This window comes from Nanorana parkeri, unplaced genomic scaffold (assembly GCF_000935625.1).
Source record: "Nanorana parkeri isolate BGI_ZX_2015 unplaced genomic scaffold, ASM93562v1 scaffold32, whole genome shotgun sequence".
Lineage (NCBI taxonomy): Eukaryota > Metazoa > Chordata > Amphibia > Anura > Dicroglossidae > Nanorana > Nanorana parkeri.
The window spans coordinates 1,845,165-1,865,737 of NW_017306300.1; the positions used below are offsets into that span (position 1 = coordinate 1,845,165).

The 20,573-nt window shown below is 38.6% G+C and overlaps 1 protein-coding gene across 1 annotated transcript in view; it reads right to left on the reverse strand.

The window, feature by feature from the left end:
* PCDH15 (protocadherin related 15) overlaps nt 1–20,573 on the reverse strand; it is a 553,205-nt gene that overhangs the window by 483,165 nt on the left and 49,467 nt on the right. The window lies entirely within an intron of this gene.

Below are 20,573 nucleotides of genomic sequence, written 5' to 3' on the forward strand. Positions count from 1 at the left end.
TATGTTGCAGATATTTTTTACAGGGCAAGATAGCACCAACATAAGCTTTTTGGGTGTATGAGTGCTCAGTACATGCTTATATCCTTATCACTTAGTTCTATGTGTTACAGAACGTTATTCTTGCAAGACCACTCTTTACATGGTTTACTAAAGCTTAAAGTGTAGTTAAACCCAAAAGCTAAATTAGTGTTACACTATATAGTAATAGCTGTCAACATTACTGTATGTTCTGGACCCTAAAGATCCAAAAAGGCCTGGTGGCTGCATCATGTTTTTCATTTATTTAAAATGGCTTTGGCTAAAATAAAATATGGAAAGATATGCACCTAGCAAAGAAAATATTTAATACATACCTCACTACATGCTTTGCTTCTCCCTCCAACCCCTAAAGCACTACAGATTCTGTCTATGTTATCATTAAAGAATGAGGACATTTCTCAATCAAAGCTCAAGCTAAACCTGACCTGAGGTTTTAATTTATTCCACTTTTACTGGACATTGTTTACATTAAAGATCTGTTTCAGAAACAGTTATTTATTTGTATTATATTATTACATATAAAGAGTTATAAACCAAGTGGGCTGATACCTCAACATAGTAAATGTAGGAACTGAAGCACCACACCAATTACAATAGTCCAGATACAAATTTATTCCATTAGGGTCATAGGAAAATCAATTAGAATAGCCAACACATTCAGGGGCTCAAAAAACACGACCTTCATCAGGCCTTAGTGAGAGAAATCATGTATATGGATTAAAATCTCTGCAGCTCGAAACTTGTATTGAGCTGTGATGGGAAAGCTTCTGGCTTGTCAGTAGCTGGTTTTGCAGCAACCAAGATTCTAGTCCACGTAAATGATTTCTCTCACCATGCCCTGCTGAAGGGGTGTTTTTTGGACCCCCAAATCACATTGGCTATTCTACTTGATTGTCCTCTGTCCCAAGTGGAGTACATTTGTATCTGGACTATTTTAATTGGGGCGGCGCTTGAATTCCTACATCTACTGTGGAGAGAGGGAGAGAGGGAGAGAGGGAGAGAGGGAGAGAGAGAGAGAGAGAGAGAGAGAATTCCCTCACATGGGTTTCTCCAACATAACAACACAACTTCAGCTTTTTCTTTCAGCAAACTAATGTTTTTTCAAAGTCTCACCGACTTCAGGTTATCACTTTCATCCTTTCCCACACAGGCTGTATCCAGCTGACTTGCCACACAGGCTGTATCCAGTATGGAGTCCTCCTGACTCTTGGACAGCCCTCATCCAGAAGAAATAATGAAACCTGCATCCTAAAATTTGTAATTAATATATCTGGACTCCATACACTTGAAATATAAATACACTAGTTGTATGTTTGAAGTGCAAGCATTTGAGTCTAAACATACAAGGCTATCATTAAATTCCCAATATATTCACACACATATTTTTATATCTATGGTCCTTGATCTATATCAACTTGAAATCACTCATAATGTTAGACAGTTGTCTTATTTCTATGGGTATACTAAAACCTAATCTGGAATACTACTACTAGCAGGTGGAGAACAGAATTCATAGCAGAAGCTGTAATAAAAAATTAAACATTTCTCAACTTTCCCCAAAAAAAATCTACTACAACCCTAGGCAAGTAAGGTTCATTTTTATTCTGAATTGTAATTCAGATGTATTTCGGCATATCTGGGTATTTGTATGCATCCGAATTTCTGAACAACAAAAATTTGGATGCATCCAAAAATTTTTTTCTGAATGTCATTCGGAATAAACTTATGTTGTTAAATGTAAAATGAGAAAAAAAAAACCTTTAGGTCTGGCAGGAATTTTAGGTCTTGTAAGGTGTTTTAGGGGGACCCCACTCTGTTTTTTGGCATTGGGGTCCCCCTAAAATACCTTTCAAGACCCTTGGTCTGGGCAGCAGCCTGGCAGAGCAGTAAAGAGGGTGTGATCATGCGGCCCCCTCCTGCACCATAGCAGGCCACATGCCCTCAACTTGGGGAGGGTGCTTTGCCAGGGGGGACACCATGGCAAAGCATCTTGTCCTCATGTTGATAAGGACAAGGGCCTCTTCCCCACAACCCTAGCCTAACGGTTGTGGGAGTCTGTAGGCAGGGGGGCTTATATGAATATTGGTGCCCTCTTTCATACAGTAAAGGGGCACCCAGATGCTGCCCCCAAAAAACGAGTAAGACTTTGTAGTATGGTGTGGTGTGTTTATTACTTATTTTACTGTTATTCAGTGAATGAATAGTTGTAAAAACGACCCCTTACTCTGTCACAAGAGGGGTGGCATCTGGTTGCCCCCTTTATGAAAGGGGGCACCCATATTCCTATAAGCCCCCTTTATGAAACAAAACAAAACCTCTTAAGAATAAGAAAGTATGAACACTTAAAAAGGAAATTAAATTAGTTTTGCATGCTCAGATTTTACAAAATTATTGGAAAATCTCTAGGTGCACAACTGTATTGCCTGTACCTAGTGGGCAATCCAAGGTACCTTTTTACCCAGATTTAAACATTTACAAATTGTTTAGGTTTAGCCCATAACTTGGTCCTGTTTTTTTACCAGAACTGAGCTCTATCTTACAGTAGAAAATGCATTCAACAACAGGAAAAAGATAAAGAAAACTGGACATTGGTGCTGAAAAAAAGTGAGTATTAAAAGTAGAATTCAAATAGCTAGAACAATTAGAATCATGCCAATGGTTCTAAAGATGATGAAAGATGCTCCATTTTTTAATAGAATGTTTAACTATAGGCCCTCTAGAACACCTTTATTGCTTTCATTGGGGCAGCTTATTTGCAATTCTGTATGCCAAATGAAATAGCTTTCTTCTTAAATAGTGTTTTATCCCTCTATCCAAGCCCCTATGTATGATTCTCCATATATTTATATTACTATGATGCCCATTTTAGAAAGCATGTGTAAACACTCCAAGCAAAACTTGCTATAAACATGAAGTTAATCGTCTGTTTAAATACATTACGACAACCAATTTGTTTGAAATCTCTTCCAAAATTAAAATTTGCCTTCTATGGTTTAGTATAAAGACTTTACACAGTAAGCTCTCCCTATATTATTGCTATTATATGCTGCTTCACTGGTGTCACTGCCAACTGCATTAAACAAAACATTGTAAAACAAAGTGCTTCTTATAATTTAGTGTGCCATTAAAGTGTATGAATTAATAGTTACCCATCAACAAGCAGATTGTTTTAAGTTCTTGTTCAGAAGTAACATTTAACAAAGTCTTTATGTAAATAAAATCAGAATGTTTGCCAAAGGTAACCAGCTAATTTCCTTCTATCCAACACTTCCTAATAGCTGTATACAAGATCGGCAATGATCAATGGATTACAAAAGAAAAGACCACCCAAACACCACATACTCACCCTTCATGTGCTTCCTCACTGTCCTATTTAGTTGGTAGAGTTAAGGGAAAATATCCAGTACTTCTGGGTATGGGAAGTTTGTGACTCACTCCTCTTCATCATGTGATTGCTGTTGAATGGGGGGTGAGGGGCACATCCCCAGCCTTGTGTATGCTCAAAGCCATCTGGAGCTTACGCATTGCATCCTCTTTTTGTTCCTGGGGCTGAATGGTGTGGAAGAGGAGCACAGGGAAGGTAAGCATTAGCAGCTGGTTGGGGGTGCCATGGTCAAGGTGCAGGTTAACTTTAAGACATGGCTTGTGTAAGTCATTTGTTTAAACAATGTCATATGCAATAATAATATGTAGTGCCTGTTTATATTTTTTATTTTAAACATAGTTGTTATTTTATGGTTTAAAAAAGTAAATTTTAGATGCATGCTTGAGTGACTGGCCTTATACATAGAAACTATCTTTGTAAATGTGTGACAATATGAAAATTCCATTCTTTTTTTGTAGCAATGGCTATTTTATGCATCCAAACTATGAATACTGCGAAGAGAATCTGACCTCAAGGGCACTTAATATAGGCAATTTATTATTTTTGCTCATGTTGTACACTGCACAACAATAGTAAGAAAAGGTGGTGTTTGAAAAACAGCTCAGAGTCTAATCAAAAGGTTAGTTCAAAGGTGTATATTGGGATCACCAAGTCATCTTACCAAGCTTCCTCACTATATATGTTTAGATTGGTGCTGTCAGTCTGATTCATATTTCAAGGGATGTCATGACACTTATTGTGTGCAGTCTGATTAAATGGAGATTATAGTAAAATGTGTTGCTATAAATACCTATATTATTATGGCTAAAGTAAGAAAAAGCTTCTCTCTCTTACTCAAACAGAATTTTACCTAACAGGAATGCTCTTGAATATTTTGGAAGATTTTAATTATTTATATAATGTTTTGTACCTTAGACCAATGTAATTGAAGACTTAATACAATAATCAATGACTAAACTGTATTGCAATTGTTAGTTGCCACAATTACTGTAATTTTTAACCATGTGACTGTGCTTTTTAGCTCTCATTGGCTTTTTACATTTAGAAATAATAGTTGTCACTTTTCACTGAATGCTAAAATGTTCCTAACATATGTTTTAAAATACTTTTATTCTTGTGAAAAATAGCCTGTGTAGGTATATCTAAATCCATTTTTTTTTTATTTTTTTTTTTGACAGTCACCATAATTCTTTTACTTCATTTAGGTTTTCCTTCAGAGGTCATAAAATTATTCTTTCTGTACTTGTAAATAGTTGTGGATACCGGAGTATCTGGGTCCTCCTCGCTATTGGAGGCAGATGTGGGGGGTAGACTCTAGCTCTTCCTCATGTCAAGCGATGAAAATTGAGTCATTGAGCATTCTCTGTTTTACTAACACATCTTACTCTCTACGTTTCAGAGAAGTTTTGATACCAGCGTTTGAGAGGAAAGGGATCGAGCTCGGTAAAGTGGAGATATTTCTCGACCAGTCCAACACACCTCTGTCTCTCAACTTTGAAGCGTATCGCTTTGGAGGCCACTATTTGAAAGTTAAAGGTAATAATGACCAACTACGTAAGCTTTTCAGCCATATGGGCTAAGCAGCCTTAATCAACTGGAAAACATTCGGTACTTGTTTATAACTCTATTTGGATCTAATTAGTTACAATATTTCCACCAAGCTGTGAACTTTGCTTCCAACATCGTCGGAAGATGCCGCTACGTGTCGAGAGGAGCTAGGTGAGTCATCGATATGTGAGGGGAGACCGGCTGGAGAGGAAGGGCCTGCACGTGGAGTCGCCATGTTGCCGGCTCGGCCTCGGCCGCGGGAGTCGTGGAAGAAAGTCTCAATGTCCGATTTGGCAGACCGGCCAGGTGTTTGTTTAGGGCCCGGAGGTTTCTTCTTGCTCGTTGGACCCATGGAGAAACAAAATTGTGGTGTGGAAAGGCACTGGAGAAGGACGCCTGGTCCGTGTTGCAGGAGCCGTTAGAAAGTGCTGCCGTCCGCCGCCTTGAGCTCTATCTATAACCATTTTAACATGTGACTGTGCTTTTTAGCTCTCATTGGCTTTTTACATTTAGAAATAATAGTTGTCACTTTTCACTGAATGCTAAAATGTTCCTAACATATGTTTTAAAATACTTTTATTCTTGTGAAAAATAGCCTGTGTAGGTATATCTATAACCATTTTATCATGTCCAGTACTCATATTCAGATTACAATAATTAAGGGTTTGCTTTGTGTAGAAAAGGTTTATGTTTGTAGCTCTGAAGTGTGCTCAGCAACATAGGATTTTTGCACTCACTATTAAGTCTGTTTCTTGGAGTTCATTGAGGGACACATGATTTAGAGACATGTACCATATGCTAATGCCAGGAGGATTAGACACTGGCAAACTAATAACAATGACCAGACTAATATAACCCTTCCTACTCCCAGCATACGCAAGTTTTGTAACAAAAAAGTGCTAAGGGCAAGACCACAAACACACATAGGTGGGGCCTGTGTTCCTTAATGAACTTCAACAGGAAAGTGACAAAAAAGGTGGACCCTGATCCTTAAGACCACAGGCTTGAACAATAATCTCTCTTTGGCACAGAGAAATGGTGGAGTGAGAAAATGGCTCTGCTTTGTGGGGACCATCTGGAATGAAAATAGAGCCTATCTTCCTAATGGAAACAATGGCTGTGAGGTAGATTTGTACAGCATGAATTACATCTGGACAATGAAGGGAAATCTCCTTCCATTTTGCTGGCGCTAGAGAGAGGGATGGAAGTACAATTACCTGGTTGAGGTGAAAGGCTGAAAACTCCATATGAAGTAAAGAAGCTCTAGGCCTCAACAATACATTGTAAAAACACCTCTAGTTCAGGCAAGCACCTTGATGGTGACAAGAAAAACAACCCTGTGAGTAAGTGTAAAAAGGAGAACATCATACAAAAAAAGGTCAAAGGTTGGTTTTTGTGTGGAGTGAAAGTTCCGGGGGCACATGAGACAGCCTGTACATAAGTCTTTTAAAAATTGGTGGCTAGAGGTCTCTGGAACAAGTTCTTAAGTGCTGAGATTTGACCTTAGATGTTACACAGGGCCACATGAATGTCTAGACCTAACTGTAACATTGTCTAGCTATGCCCCACAAAATATTTATATGTGTAAATATACTGTATGTGCATATACAGTATGTGTAAATATACATATACAACATATAATATATACATCTGTATTTTTATCTACATTTGTTTGTAAAATTGTATACAAACACAGTGGAGAAAATCGACCTCATGGGTGAGTGCAGAAACACAAGCATAGGAGCACCACTTCACTTGTTCCACGGCAATATGCTGCAATGTTTATATTAATACCATAAAAATTGTTATTTGGGGTAGTCACAACCTGTATAATCCATATTCTGATTATAAAAATATAGCTGTATTATAAATATACCTGGATGTTTTGCTAGGTAACTATTTGAGTATTGCTTGACCAGATTGCATAAATACAGATGTTCTCTAAATGAGATGCTAACAGTCCACAATCTTTGCCATAGACAAAGTCACGTGTGGGTGGAGTTACCTACGTCATTTCTCCAGCTGAGCTGGAAGGACGGGAGGGTCCCTTACGCCTGCTTCGTTTCTGCGGGCACCCTTATTGGGATTTTCCATTTTGCCTATTACCAATGTTTTGTATGTGAGCACCTTTTCATTCAATAGAATTCCCTTACGCTGGATGGTACGCGCCATGTGTTTTCACTTGTCTCTTTCTGGGTTTACATTTATCTACGAGTGCCTGCCCTGAGTGGAACCAGAGTTACCGTGATAGGGGTGTCCCTCCCCTTGAGGGAACTGCATTTAGAGACCTTTTTTATGAGTTAGTTATCTCAGATGAGCACCCCTCTGCACATCAGTATTCACTAGGTGTGGATTGGAACATTCTCTTGGTTGTGGCTTTTTAGGATATCCTTTAAGAATGATTACTTTTTAAAGCCTTTATACGTCACCATTTTTTGGAATAAGGACTTTATATATATTTTTGCTTACACTGGATTTGATGTTACATGGACTTGATTGTTTTTGTGCAGCACTTGTTATATGATTTTTGGATACCCAGAGTCTAGCATGTGACTCTGCGGTTTATACACAGATACAGTTTTATATGTTTTTCATCTGTTATTTCACTTGATTTTAGCTCGGCACATTATTGTTTATTTATAGGTACACAAGCATTGTATAACTGAATTAACATCCAATACATATCCCCATAGTAACCTTAGTGTCACTTTTGCCCTTTATGCTTTATTTTGCATAGCAGGTACCTGTAAGAAGCAATATCTGTGAAACTGAATCACTTCCCTGATATAATCTCACTTACACTTCTTCACCTGAAATTGGTTATATCAAAAGACAACTACATGTCAAGAAGAGATATACCACAATTATTCTGCCCATACCAATCTTTACTGAACATATAGCTACATTTCTTACTCCATACTGCACTAAACTGATCCTTGAGTGTATAGTTCAATCAACAACAAAAGCCCCCAACAGAGTCAGCCCCTCCACACTCCATTTGGCATGCCCTAGGTATACCATCAGACATTAAGCACTTACCCTATGGCCCTCGGATCTATGTGTGCATGTGTGGGGAGGCAGAGCCCACTTCTCCACAACAGATCACAACAGATCACAGTGCTGGTTAGCAACACTTATATATCAGCCATGAGGCTCCACACCCACATCACGTGATGTGGTGCATGATGTCATCATGATGTGAAGGAGGGTATGGTGCATGTAAGGGGCCAAAGCCAAAAACCAAACCAAGTAATGGCCTTTTGGGAGGTGGAATGCCAAACTTTGGCCTTATAGTAATCTCTGATTTAGAGAGGCCTCTATCCCTCAAGATTAAGGGGGTTATTTACTATGCTGCTGAAGGCAACTGAATAACTGAACCAAAGTGAAGTAAGCCAAATCCTCTTCAGCCCCTCACTCCCTGGCTTGATAAAGAAGACGTGCTCTTCGAAACGCATAGCCGCTTTGCTCTGTCACATCACATTTCATATACCTCCGTCCTTTCAGCCTCCACCGGCTCCATCCCTTAGACACACTGCTCGCTGTCCCAGGCTCACTGTTCATGCCCTCGAGCGGTGTAGTCTCATCACTCCCCCCGGCTCTCCTAGCCGCAGCGTCCATCTCCAGGCAACCACTACAAACAGCCTTTTTCCCCCTGACACCCGCCGCTTGTCAGCGAGCGACTCAGTCTCCGCCCCCAATCCACCCGGCTTCCAGGCCCACACTCACTGTCCTCATTCAGCCGCCTGTCACACTTCTTCAGGCTGCCCCACACAGCTCAGCACCCGGGCTATAGCCCACATATTTCTGCCTACATCCACTTAGCCCTCTTCTTACTGTGCAATCAGCAGTCCTCCCCCTACCCAATACCCCTGCCACACACATCTTCTGGACACAGGCTCTCACAGACACCGAGCCCCCCTCAGGTCCCCACGGCAGTGACATACCCACACACCCCCATCTGCGTTTACACATTTTGGAGTACCCACCACTCCCACCAACCAAGGACTCCCATCCATCAACCCCTCGCCGATGATAACGTGCCAACATCCACTCCTTGGTTAGTTACAAATTCCCCTCCAGGGTTTTACCTAGTCAGTATATGGTAGTAGCGCTTCTGTACCCCTTTTTTCTGTTCCTATTGACAAGCGGCAGACACCCTGGTCCGCAATTCTATGAAGCAGCACAGCTAACACTTAAATTCACACCCACAGAACTTCACCCTAGTGCGAGCGCTGTATCAGGGGACAATCCTCCCAATTTTTCAAATCCTCTTCAGCTAACTGCTGCAGCCCTGGATGGCTATTTTTAGCTGTACATCAAGGAGTCACAGGGCCACATTGTTTTCATGGCATTTGAGGATAGTGAGCTGTTGTGGCATGGAAACAAATGGGGAGAGACAACACGCTCAGCCCAATTGTGTACACAGTTCAGCGTGAGTGGACAGGTCGGCGGATGGCTGGACTTTTTTTATTTGGGAAAGTCGGTGGGCACCATGATTGACGATGAATTACATCGCTGGATAACCTGATTGGCCTTTTAGACTGCATCATTGGAGCCTTTTTTTCAAATTAGGGACTTATCAAAAAATGTATTTTGTTTTTTGTTCAATTAAAGGATTTTTTCACTATGTGGTGTTTTTATTTACTATTTTATTCACTCTTTGGTGAATGAGTAGGGGTAACAATTACCCCTTAGTCATTCACAAGTGGGGGGTGGCATCCGGGTGCCCCCTTTATGAAAGGGGGCACGCATATGGGCCCCCCTGCCTGCAGACCCCCACAACCACCGGACAAAGGTCGTAGGGAAGAGACCCTTGTCCTCATCGGCATCAGGGGGGACCCCCTGGAAAAGCACCCTACCAATGTCGAGGTCATGTGGCCTGGTATTCCTGCCCTGCCAGTCCACTATTTGGGTTAAGGGTCTGGTTTAAAATTTTAAGGGGAGCCCCACTTTTTTATGATTTGTGGGCGTTTGAGGTCCCCCTTACCTACCAAACCTAAAGGAAATTTGGTCTGCTTCGACAGACCGTTCTCCCCTCTCCAGCTGTGTGTTCAGCTGTGCTGAGCCAAAGCATGTGTGTTCGGCTACAAATATACAAAAAAAAGGATAATAATGGTGCCCAATAGTTCTAATAAAAGATGTAGACTGCTCAGCCCACATTCAGGTGTGGTCGCGGTTTGGACTACAAAAGTATTGCTCTGGATACGCTGATCTGTATAGCTGCATAAAGAGACTAGCTCAAGCAGTGTGTAGAGTCATTCTGATGGAGTAAAAAAATTATCTTGAGAAAAAGAAAAAAATATAGCTAGTAGAGAAAAGCCATCCATCTTCCTACAATAGCAAAAATCTAATGTGTGCTGGGAGTGGGAGATGTTATACTGTCTACTGTTTTTTGTTTCTCAGTGTCCAAATCCTCCTGTAGGTGGCAGTATAACCCAAGTGTCTCTGAATTATGCCCCCCTCTATGAAGCATATATAACGGTTTGACAATAGCTTTTTTCATCCAGGGTGCCGTCGCACTGTGGGGTACCAGAACCAGGGCTCCTGATGTGAAGGAGTCTTTTAATGTGAAGGGGACTCCTTATTTGAAAAGGTTATTCTTATTTTACAAAAGTATAAAGTTTATAACTTTTTTTGCATAGGGCCCCCCTTTAATCCACCCCAGACCCCTATTTTGGATAAGGGTCTAAGATGGATTTTGGTGGGACCTTACATATTTTTTTACATTTTAAGCTGGGGTGCCTCAAGATTTTGCATACTTTTAAAGGATGCCATAACTGAAAAATAATGATGAGGTTGAAGCAGTGAAATGTTAATGGCACATAGATCCTTAACAGTAAATACCATTACAATAATTTGCTTAAGCAGGATCACTTCTAGCTATTTATTTGAAGCAATTAACAAAAAAAGGAATACAAGAGGAGGGCATCAATCAAAGCAGTTCTGTTGGACATCAATCAAAGCAGTTCTGTGGTGGCAAGAATTCCAGTATTCAACTGGAATATTTGAGTACTTCACAGTATAAAAAGATTTTAGACATGAGCCTAACTAGTCAATAAAAGCCAGTAATGAGAAGGAAAATAAAAAATACTAACTATAAAATAGAATATAGCAGGAATATTTTCCTATAGTTCAAATTTCAGAATCACATAGTTTACAATGCAACTGCTACTTTCATAGTTATCCTAAATCCATGTACATACATTTTAGTGTGTTTGTATTGATTAACGAAAGCCAATGCATTGTTTTATTATCTTTGCTTTAAGTTTAATGTCTTCCCTATAACATCACTAGGGTTTGAAAACTTTGTTATACCCAAATATTTCCCATTTAATGCACTTGTATTCAAAAGTCTGGGAAAAAACTTTTTTTATCTTTTCTTTGTATGTGGAATTAACTTTTTCAGCAATTTTTCAGTCATGTTTGATAATATGTGATTGCATGTGGGTACTCCACCTAACAATGCCCTAAACAGTTTTTTCTTCCAAAAGTATAGAGACATGTTTGTTTAAGCATTAACCAGGTTCTTCTATACATCCTGCATAGGTGTGTTGGCTCAAAACTGATACTGTTATGAAGGTGTTGGTGTCTGTGTTGTTTTTGACTGTGTTGAAAGTCAAAGACCAGTCCTCTGCTACAGCTTCTCATCTTGTGACTTGCTGAGATTTCACAATGTTGTAGTCTGACCACTGGAGCAGAGCAGCATAAGAAGATACTTCCTTATGTGTGTAGAAGACTGATGGCATTATCTCAGTCTAGGCAAAACCACATGACTAAAGCTCAATAACTTTTTTAATGATAAAATGTAGATTTGTTTAAATAATTACATGGTTTCTGCATATTGTGACAATAATGTATTTATGTAGACTTTCAATTTTACTAAAATATCATCTACTTTAGGAAGCATTTCTAAAACTAAAACATAGTATAACAGACAGACATTCTTAAACATTTATTCAGGGTTAATTAAGACTGCATATACAATAGTATACAGTATAGTAACATGCAGTATTGCATGCATTAATTTGAATTATTTTAAAACAGATCATTTATTTTAAATGGGCTGCCAGTGCCCCACAATGCACCAAAATAGGACATGTCCCATCTGTGCATTTGGGTGCATTTTCAAAGTGAGTTGGGGTGCCGTTCAAAATGTATGGCACCGCAAAGCAATGCACTGTAGATCATGCATTACCATGCATAACCTTAAAATTTGCATTTTATCGCACATTACTGCTAGGTACAGCAGGTGGTGAAGCTGGTCTAATACTCCTCTCAATGTTTGTTCCCCTTTATTTGCATTACTGAATATCTCAAGTTACATACAGTAGAAAGGTACTATTTAAAATACTGTTTAACAAGCAACAGCAAAAGTTTGTAAATTAGCTTACTATGGGCTTTTGCAGTAACTAAATACATGAATGTAAAGACTATGATATTATAATTGTGTGTAAATGCAGATCTGCACACAATACAACTCATTTTCATTTTTTCTATTGATTTTAATGGGAAGCAAAGTTATTTCCTTTCTCGGTAATCACCACCACTAGGACAGAAAGTGAAAGGATATTTTTCCCATTGAATACAACAAAGGCATTAATCCCTTCCAAATTCATCGTCCCCCAAAAGTTTGGAATTGAGTTTTAGAGCAGCAGTCACTTGTCAAAGCAGGGTAGTTTTATTCACTGAACTGTTCATGGTCCCGGAACACATCCTACTTGAACATTCTCTGAGACAGAAGATATGACCAGTATTATTTCAATTCAGAGCATGTGTTTCCAAAAACAGTACAAATGGAGCTGTGAAAAATAGAAGGGCTGTCACAGGGTCCTAATACTGATTTATAGATATTAAGCCCATTTTTATTTAACCGTTTGCCGTCCGCCCGTTGTAAAAAAGACGGCATTTTTTTTCTGCGGGCGCGCACGGGCAGAAAAGACCCGTGCAATGCAAACACCTGCTACCGGGTGTTTCACATATAGACAATCGGCGGCTCTATAGCTCATTTTTTAGCTTGCGGCGATCGTCTATATGTGCTCATTTTTTCGCCCGTCCGTCCGTCGCTACCGCCGCCGCTTTTTCGGTCCCCCCCTCCTGACACCCCACCTTCTATCCCGGGATCCGCTGCCCCATCTGCGGCCCCGGGACCAGCTTGGGAGGGCGTCAGGAGGAAGAGGAAGGGAGGTCAGCTCTTTGCTGACCTCCCTCCGGGCGGTGAATGCAGAAGTGATGTGTATTACATCACTTCCGCATTCACCTGTCAGTCATCTGGCTGCTATAGCCAGAGAAAAGAAGCTGATGAAGCAGATCTCTGCTTCATCAGCTTCTTTTGGGGTCCACATGTGACATTAGGGGTCCTAGAGACCCGTAATGTCTCCATAAAGAGGACCTGTCAGTGTGCATTTGCTATTATATAGGGGCTTGACATGTTTGGTGTCTTTTTACCCGAAGTGACCCCGTCTTTTATATCTTACCAAAAAATTGGGTAATAATAAATGTTTTATCATTTAATATAGGGGAAACAGTTTTTGTGTGTAAAATGTCTGTAATTGATCCTTAATATAGTAAAAAATAAAAACCCCAGTGGTAAATAAATACCAACTAAAGAAAGCTCTATCTGTCCCTAAAAATGGTATAAAATTAATTTCAGTGCAGCGTTGCATGACGGAATAAATGTCAGTCAAAGTACCGCAGCGCTGAATACTGAAAAATGGCCTGGATGGTAAGAGGGTTTAACAGCGCGGATGTCAACTGGTTAATAGTGTGACATTGTAGCTCCTCTCCAAGAAGCCATCTTTGCTGATGGCTGGACAGCAGACTGTGTTTCCTATCCATACAACTCAGTTTCTAAGGGTGTCATACACTAGTCAATATTTTAAGTGAGGTGACCAATGGAAACACTGCTTGAAAAATATCACAATATACAAAGGCTTTGCAATCTCAGTTCACAACTAGCTGAAATAACCTTCTTCTTTATTATCAACATCTTCATCAAAACATTGTTTAATCATGCTGGATGCTCATGCTTTGAGAAAGGAATTGTAATTTGTTACTACACTTTACAAATTACATGATAAACTAAAGGTTCACCCTGATTATAATATATCTAACAACATATAACATATATATTTGAAAAGATGGACTGAAACAAAATGTACAACCAGTGTTCAAAGAGAAGCAGCTTGTTTGTGTTTAGCCTTGAAGCTTTTCTGAGGTCCCCTGAAAAATCAAAGGGTTGCATAGGAGGTTTGACAAGCTCTGATGCTCAAGCTGCCTAGGAGCAACTTTAAGTCACGGTGTTATGGAGTTTAACTCCTCTGATGCAGATGAAAGCATCTCCTAGTTGTATTAGAAGTGTGAACTAATCATCAACAATGTTCTGCTGTTGCTAGAAATAGAAGAGATTTTGCTTTTGAGTGAAGAAGGGCAGAGGCAGTAGCTCGCTTTCTATAAACATATCCCCTTATTTGCTAAATAATTATTTGACATGACATTTTCTTTAGCAATCAATGTATTGTCAATAATCCTCGATGATCGCCTAAAGTATGTTAACACAACAGCTCTGTAAAATACATGCAGAAATATTAGCCTGAATATAAGACAGACATTCTAAAAAAAATTCCCATAAATATGCTTAATATAATGGTTAATTCACATTTATTCTTCTAGTTTTAAAAATTGGGTGAACTAAAAATAACAGTTAAAAAATGTGCTTATTAAAGTGCCAATACACCAGAAAAAATGCAAGGTACATTCAATACCTTAATATTTTGCTAACAAAGTACCTTATATAGAAGATCTGTTGTTAATAAAACTAAAGTTCCTCTAAATATAAAATTTATAATAAACAGGAAACATTACAAAATTGTTATTACAATTCAGAATCAGTCCACCCAAAAATATCAATTATTGAGTAGATTGCAGTAAACAGAATTACCCATTTAAGAAAAAATTGAATACTCCACTTGAATTCTCTATTCTCTCTTCTCCCCCACCATGCAGTCTAATTATTCCTGTTCGATTCTCTAAAGCATACAATTGAAAATCCCCCCCCAAAAAAGGAGATTTGCAACAGATGGAGGTGGACCTGCATGAAGGGGTCAGATATCTTGTCATCGGCATTAAAAAAAAGCCAAATATTCCCATCCATGGAATCTCTCTGAAACCAAATTTAAAGTTCCAGCTGGACAAGTCATTTAAGATTCCTATATCTTCATCCCACAATAACAAACTGATCTCATTATTTTTAGCTTTTATAATTACCTGTTTTTGTTCCTCAAATGTTTAATAAAAGCTGAGATGCATATCAATTTGCAAATTTTGTTTGCTTGCTAGGCATTTTGTATATATTCTTCAACATACACATTGTACATGCTTTAAATATTTTTTTAAATAAAATAGTTTTAATAATGCTTCTCAAGATAGATTTACTGGATAAAAAATAGAATAAACAACTTTATCAAAGTTAACCACTACTGGAGTTTATCTAGTCATCTATGCACAGCTGAAAAGATTACTGATTTCAAAGTGTATCATATAAAACTTGTATTAACTACACAATAACATCCAAGCATTCTTTACAGGAATCATTCAGTGAAGAGTCTGCTCTAGAAGAATAGTCATGAAGCTGAATTTATTTTAGGTAAAGTAGGGCTATGAAATAAGAAATATGCTTAAAGCAAAATGCTGATAAGGCTCCATTGTGTAAACATTTCTACTAAATGTCAACCATTTTAAAGATCCACAACTAATTTCCAATGACATTTCATGTAAAACGACTGTAGCTTTGCACTGGGCTGTTTTTAAACAATATATCCATGCTTGCAGTATTTTATTATGTGTCAAAATGTATTCAAAGAAAAAGAATTTTCTACATTCTCATACTGATGTCTTTAGAAAGTCACTTAAAGAGAATCTGGTGTGCCCATATACCACACTGCACAAAACATACAGATGTTTTAAAACTTACTACTTCTATTTAAAATGATATTTAAAGCCATAAATGTACCTCTGATACAGAGATTTTTTTTACATTTCCCTATGGGAGCTGGCATATCAGGTCTCTTGTTATGTACCCTAGTATTTGGATCATTGATGTTGCCATGTTTAATGAGGTACCCAGGAGACTGTGCAACGGCAGTGTTCTATCACTTCAGTAGAGAGCCAAGCCATAATGTTCTTCCTCACACAAGGGACGCAAATGATTATAGGAATGTAGGCAGCCAAGTAAGCATGGGTAAGTAAGCATAGTTTGCTCTGAACTTGCAGGACGTCCAAGAGTGCATATAAAATTATTTGTCAAATATTTAAGCGGCACAAGTAATGACCAGAAAGAGGGAAAGAGGAAAGGCTATAATATTTTAACATATAGTTTTATCTTAGAACATAAGTTTTAATTACAGGTTAACTTAAAAAGAAAATATCCATACACACAATGCAGTTTGACCAAGCATTGAACCCTCCCACATTTACAAAACGTATTTAATTTGAGATTTACTATCTCAAACAAGGAGGTGATTAGTGACCATCAGTGCATATGTATATATCAGTGTATATAATGTATTATTATTATTATTATTAATAATAATACATTATTATTCATAATTATTATTATCAAGTGCACAGTTTCTTATATTATGCAATATACTGACAATTGTTTTACAGAGTTGAGTTATTCTTTAAGGCACAAGGCAGGAAATAAAACATTGTTCTAATTAAACAGCCATTTAAATAAATATAATTTCACCTTGCAAATGTCATAACCCATTGGTGGATATTTATGAGCAAATAAATATGTGCCAACTGAACTGAATATGATTTTAAACAAATAGGTTTACTTATCTCTAGTACAGGTTTTGATAGTTATATGTGTCATAGGCAGCCTATGTGTTTTCAGAGGTCATTAAAGGTTCTTATTACTCCAGCCTTTAAGGCTCATCTGCAGATTCTGATGCATGATGTAATTTACCTGGAGAAGGAGCAGTGCTACAGGGGACAGTGCCTAAGCTGAGGCCATACCTGAGCTGTCGGTTGGGAACAGTGGCAGAGATAGGTTAAAGAAGCAAGAAGGTTTTGCTTTAACAGATGATAGGGAAATTGGTTTTAATTGTATTAATTGAAGTTGGACTTGGGATTTATGGGTCTTGGGTTTAAAAACACATACACAATATAACACAAAGGAAATTATCTGCAGAAACCTTGCATGTTCTCCCCGTGAGTGGGGAGGGGGGGGTTCTTAGAGGAGTTTAAATTGCCTTGCACAGTCCATAAATACACTTGTAGGTAGCAGGCTTCCAATGTAACTGATATGTCCAAGAATGAGATACAGACTTTAGACGGCCAAGACATTTTCTATGCCATGTAAATAAAGAAAAGTAATCAATTACAATAACATAGTTTGTATAGTTATACACCTAGACTGGAATTCAACTCTGACCAGTTAATTATCAAAAGCAACAATTGGCTTAAACATTATTTACTGTCAATCTTGCATTACCTCAAATTGTATACCTTGTTAATGTCTTAAACTGCATTGTCAACATGCGCCAATCCAGTTCTTCTCATTTCTCTTTTAATAACACCAAATAAAAATGAATTACCTGTAAATTTGCATCTTAATGATTTCCTGACATTTCCAAGCTTTGCTTCCTAACAAAGTGACATTTTCTGGCAACATAAAACTGACTTATCAATAATTTACACAATAGGGGGACCGTTTCAATATTAAAAATTAGAAGAAGAGATGAAATAACCCAATGTTGGCAATACAAACATGCAGCAGGAAACAATCTGTTTTGCCATCAATGGCAACTGACTGTTTTGACATTACTGAAAGAGACTGCTCTGTTAAAAGCCCTTTATTATAACAGCCCTGCTTTTTTATTAAGTTATCACATCTACAAACTCACAAGCCTGCCAGTTAAAGTTGTCACAGTTGTCTTTGCTTATTATATTCAATATTGTAGTATATGACTATTCCCCAATGGCAGAAAATAAATCATCACTCTAAGAAATAATTTTGCCAACACAAGTGGAATAACATAGACAAAATCTGTATGCTGTTTCTAGAACTGTATACATTTGCTCAGTATCAATTTGTATATGCTTTAGCATGAGGGTGCATTTTTGTTTTATTTGTGGTGGATTTTTTCTAAACTTTGGGGTTAATTTACTTAAAATAACACTAACTCAGGAGTCATTTCAGTACACTCTTTATAAAAATGTATCTTATTTGTGTCCGGTGGCAACTTCACAACACACACAGGGAACATGGGGAACAAAAGTAGCCACACTCCAGAAGAAAGGACAGTATCAGCACCAATTCAGAGATGATTTGGGGATCTACAGCTAAACGATGCACAAATTAGTGACATTTGTGTTGATAGGGTACTTGAATGCATTTGTAAGGTTTGGTGAGTTTACTGTCACTTTAAAACAAATAGCTGTTCACTTTGCAATGGAAGTTTCGCTTTGCAAGGGAATTTTCTCTTAGCTCAGTGACAGTGGTGAAAATTCACTTTGTAGAGAATACCCAATCATGTGTGAAGAAAATGTAAAAAATGTATGTTTGCTTGCACATGATTGGATGATGCCATTCACTAAGCTAAAGGAAAATTTCCTTGCACAGTGAACAGCCTATTTGTCTTCAGTGAATCAGTCCCTTTGTGACAGGTGCAGTATACATTTTAATATTCATTCAATTAATTTAATGAGGTTGAGCTATACATTAGCCACGTTGCTCCAGCACAACCAGTAAGCTAAAGCACTCATCAGCATCCTTTGACCTGATAGAAGTATATATTGCTTAACACAACCTCCAGTCCTCTACTTCATACCACTGCTCCTCTTGTCACTTCCCCTTAAGTGTATTACTTGGATCCACCGATTTCCACTTATGTTTAATATTCCGCCAATGCCTCTGGGTAGTATTTTCTCCAAAGTGGTGATGTTAGGAAAGGATCATACACATATTTCTCATCACATAAAAAAGTTGATTGATAAAACAATAATGTCATACAGCATTTCTAGGCACCACCATACCTGGCAAAACATTTAATCTATTTAACTTCTTCGGGGTCCCAAAAATAATAACATTGAGAGAGCACAAGAGGCAGATACAGGTTAAATGCTGAGTAACTTCTATGTTATATTAAGGTGCCCATACACTCCACGATTCTCATATGAGAATCGCGGGAAATCCCGCGATCGTACGAGAATCGTGCAGTGTGAATGAAGACGTGTGAATCTTACGATTTTCGGCTGGTTTGAATGATGCTCGTGAGACGAATGCCGGGACAAATTCCGGGACAAATCGGGAGACAAATGCAGCTCCTTAGACAAAAGACTAAGGTATTGCGATGGTTGCAAAGTGTATGGCCACCTTTAGTCAAAAGAAGCTTCAGCTTACAGGTGTTGGTAATGGAGTCGTAACAAGGGACTAATGTATAGAGCAATCTAATTGCATGTGGAAATTAGAAAGAAATCTTACTGCAGAAGAACAGACAAGTGCAGTTCTTATGAGACTTCAACTGACTTCAACTGAAATAAGCATATACCATATTATAACATCATGAGCAGGTAATAACATTTAAGAAGAATTCCACTTTTTTCAAATCAACCCTCGCAGTGGGGCTACCCCCGCACTGCAAGGGTTAAGTTCTTGTTTAGGTCTAGGGACAAAAATAAAGAAGATGCACTTACCTGATCCTCGGTCCTACAGCAGTGACCACTCACTTCTCTTCCCTCCATTCCGGCTTTGGTATGTCCCTCAGTCCCCTCACATGTAATGGACTTGTAGTAGATGTGATGATGACACAGGCCTTTAGACTGCCAGAGCCAAAGGGAGAAGAGTCTTCCAGGATTGGTCTAGCAGGCCAGGTAGGACAGAGAATCAAGTATGTTTTCTTTATTTTCATCCCTAGACCAAAATGAGCACTTAACCCCTTCAGTGTGTCGGTACCCCTACTGCATAGGTTAATTTAAAAAAAATCCTGGACTTCTTTAAGCTGCCCACAGACATCAGAGGGCAGCCAAATGGTGAGGGCTTCATTTTACCACCCTCTGGGCATGCTTCCTTAACAGTACTGAAGGATGCTCAATTATTTAAGGCTGGCTCAGCCAAGCTTGAAGCTTCCATGGAGAGGGTAGCTGGCAGAGTACAGAGCAGAACTCAAACATTCTCAAAAAATTCATCCCCACACAGCTACATCCTCATGTATCATTTCCCCCTCCTCTTTTAGATTGTAAGCCCTCTGGGACAGGACCCTCCTTACCATCTTGTCTTGAATTGTATTGTGCTTGTAATGTCTTCCTTATATTGTAAAGCGCTGTGCAAACTGTTGGCACTATATAAATACTATGTAATAATAATAATAACTGTTACTGGCTTGTTGTCAGGGAACTATAGCAACCAGGATAGGTTTTCTAACCACTATAAATTGTTGCCCTGATACCAACCTTCTGCACTTCACACATTAACCACTTCTGGGCCACAATACCTCAGCCGCAGAAGTGGTTAAAACAAGAACATGGCTGCTGCAGCAGCCGTGCTCTTGGTGTTTTTTTTAAAAGCCAGCGATGGCTGTTAATGTACAATTGATCC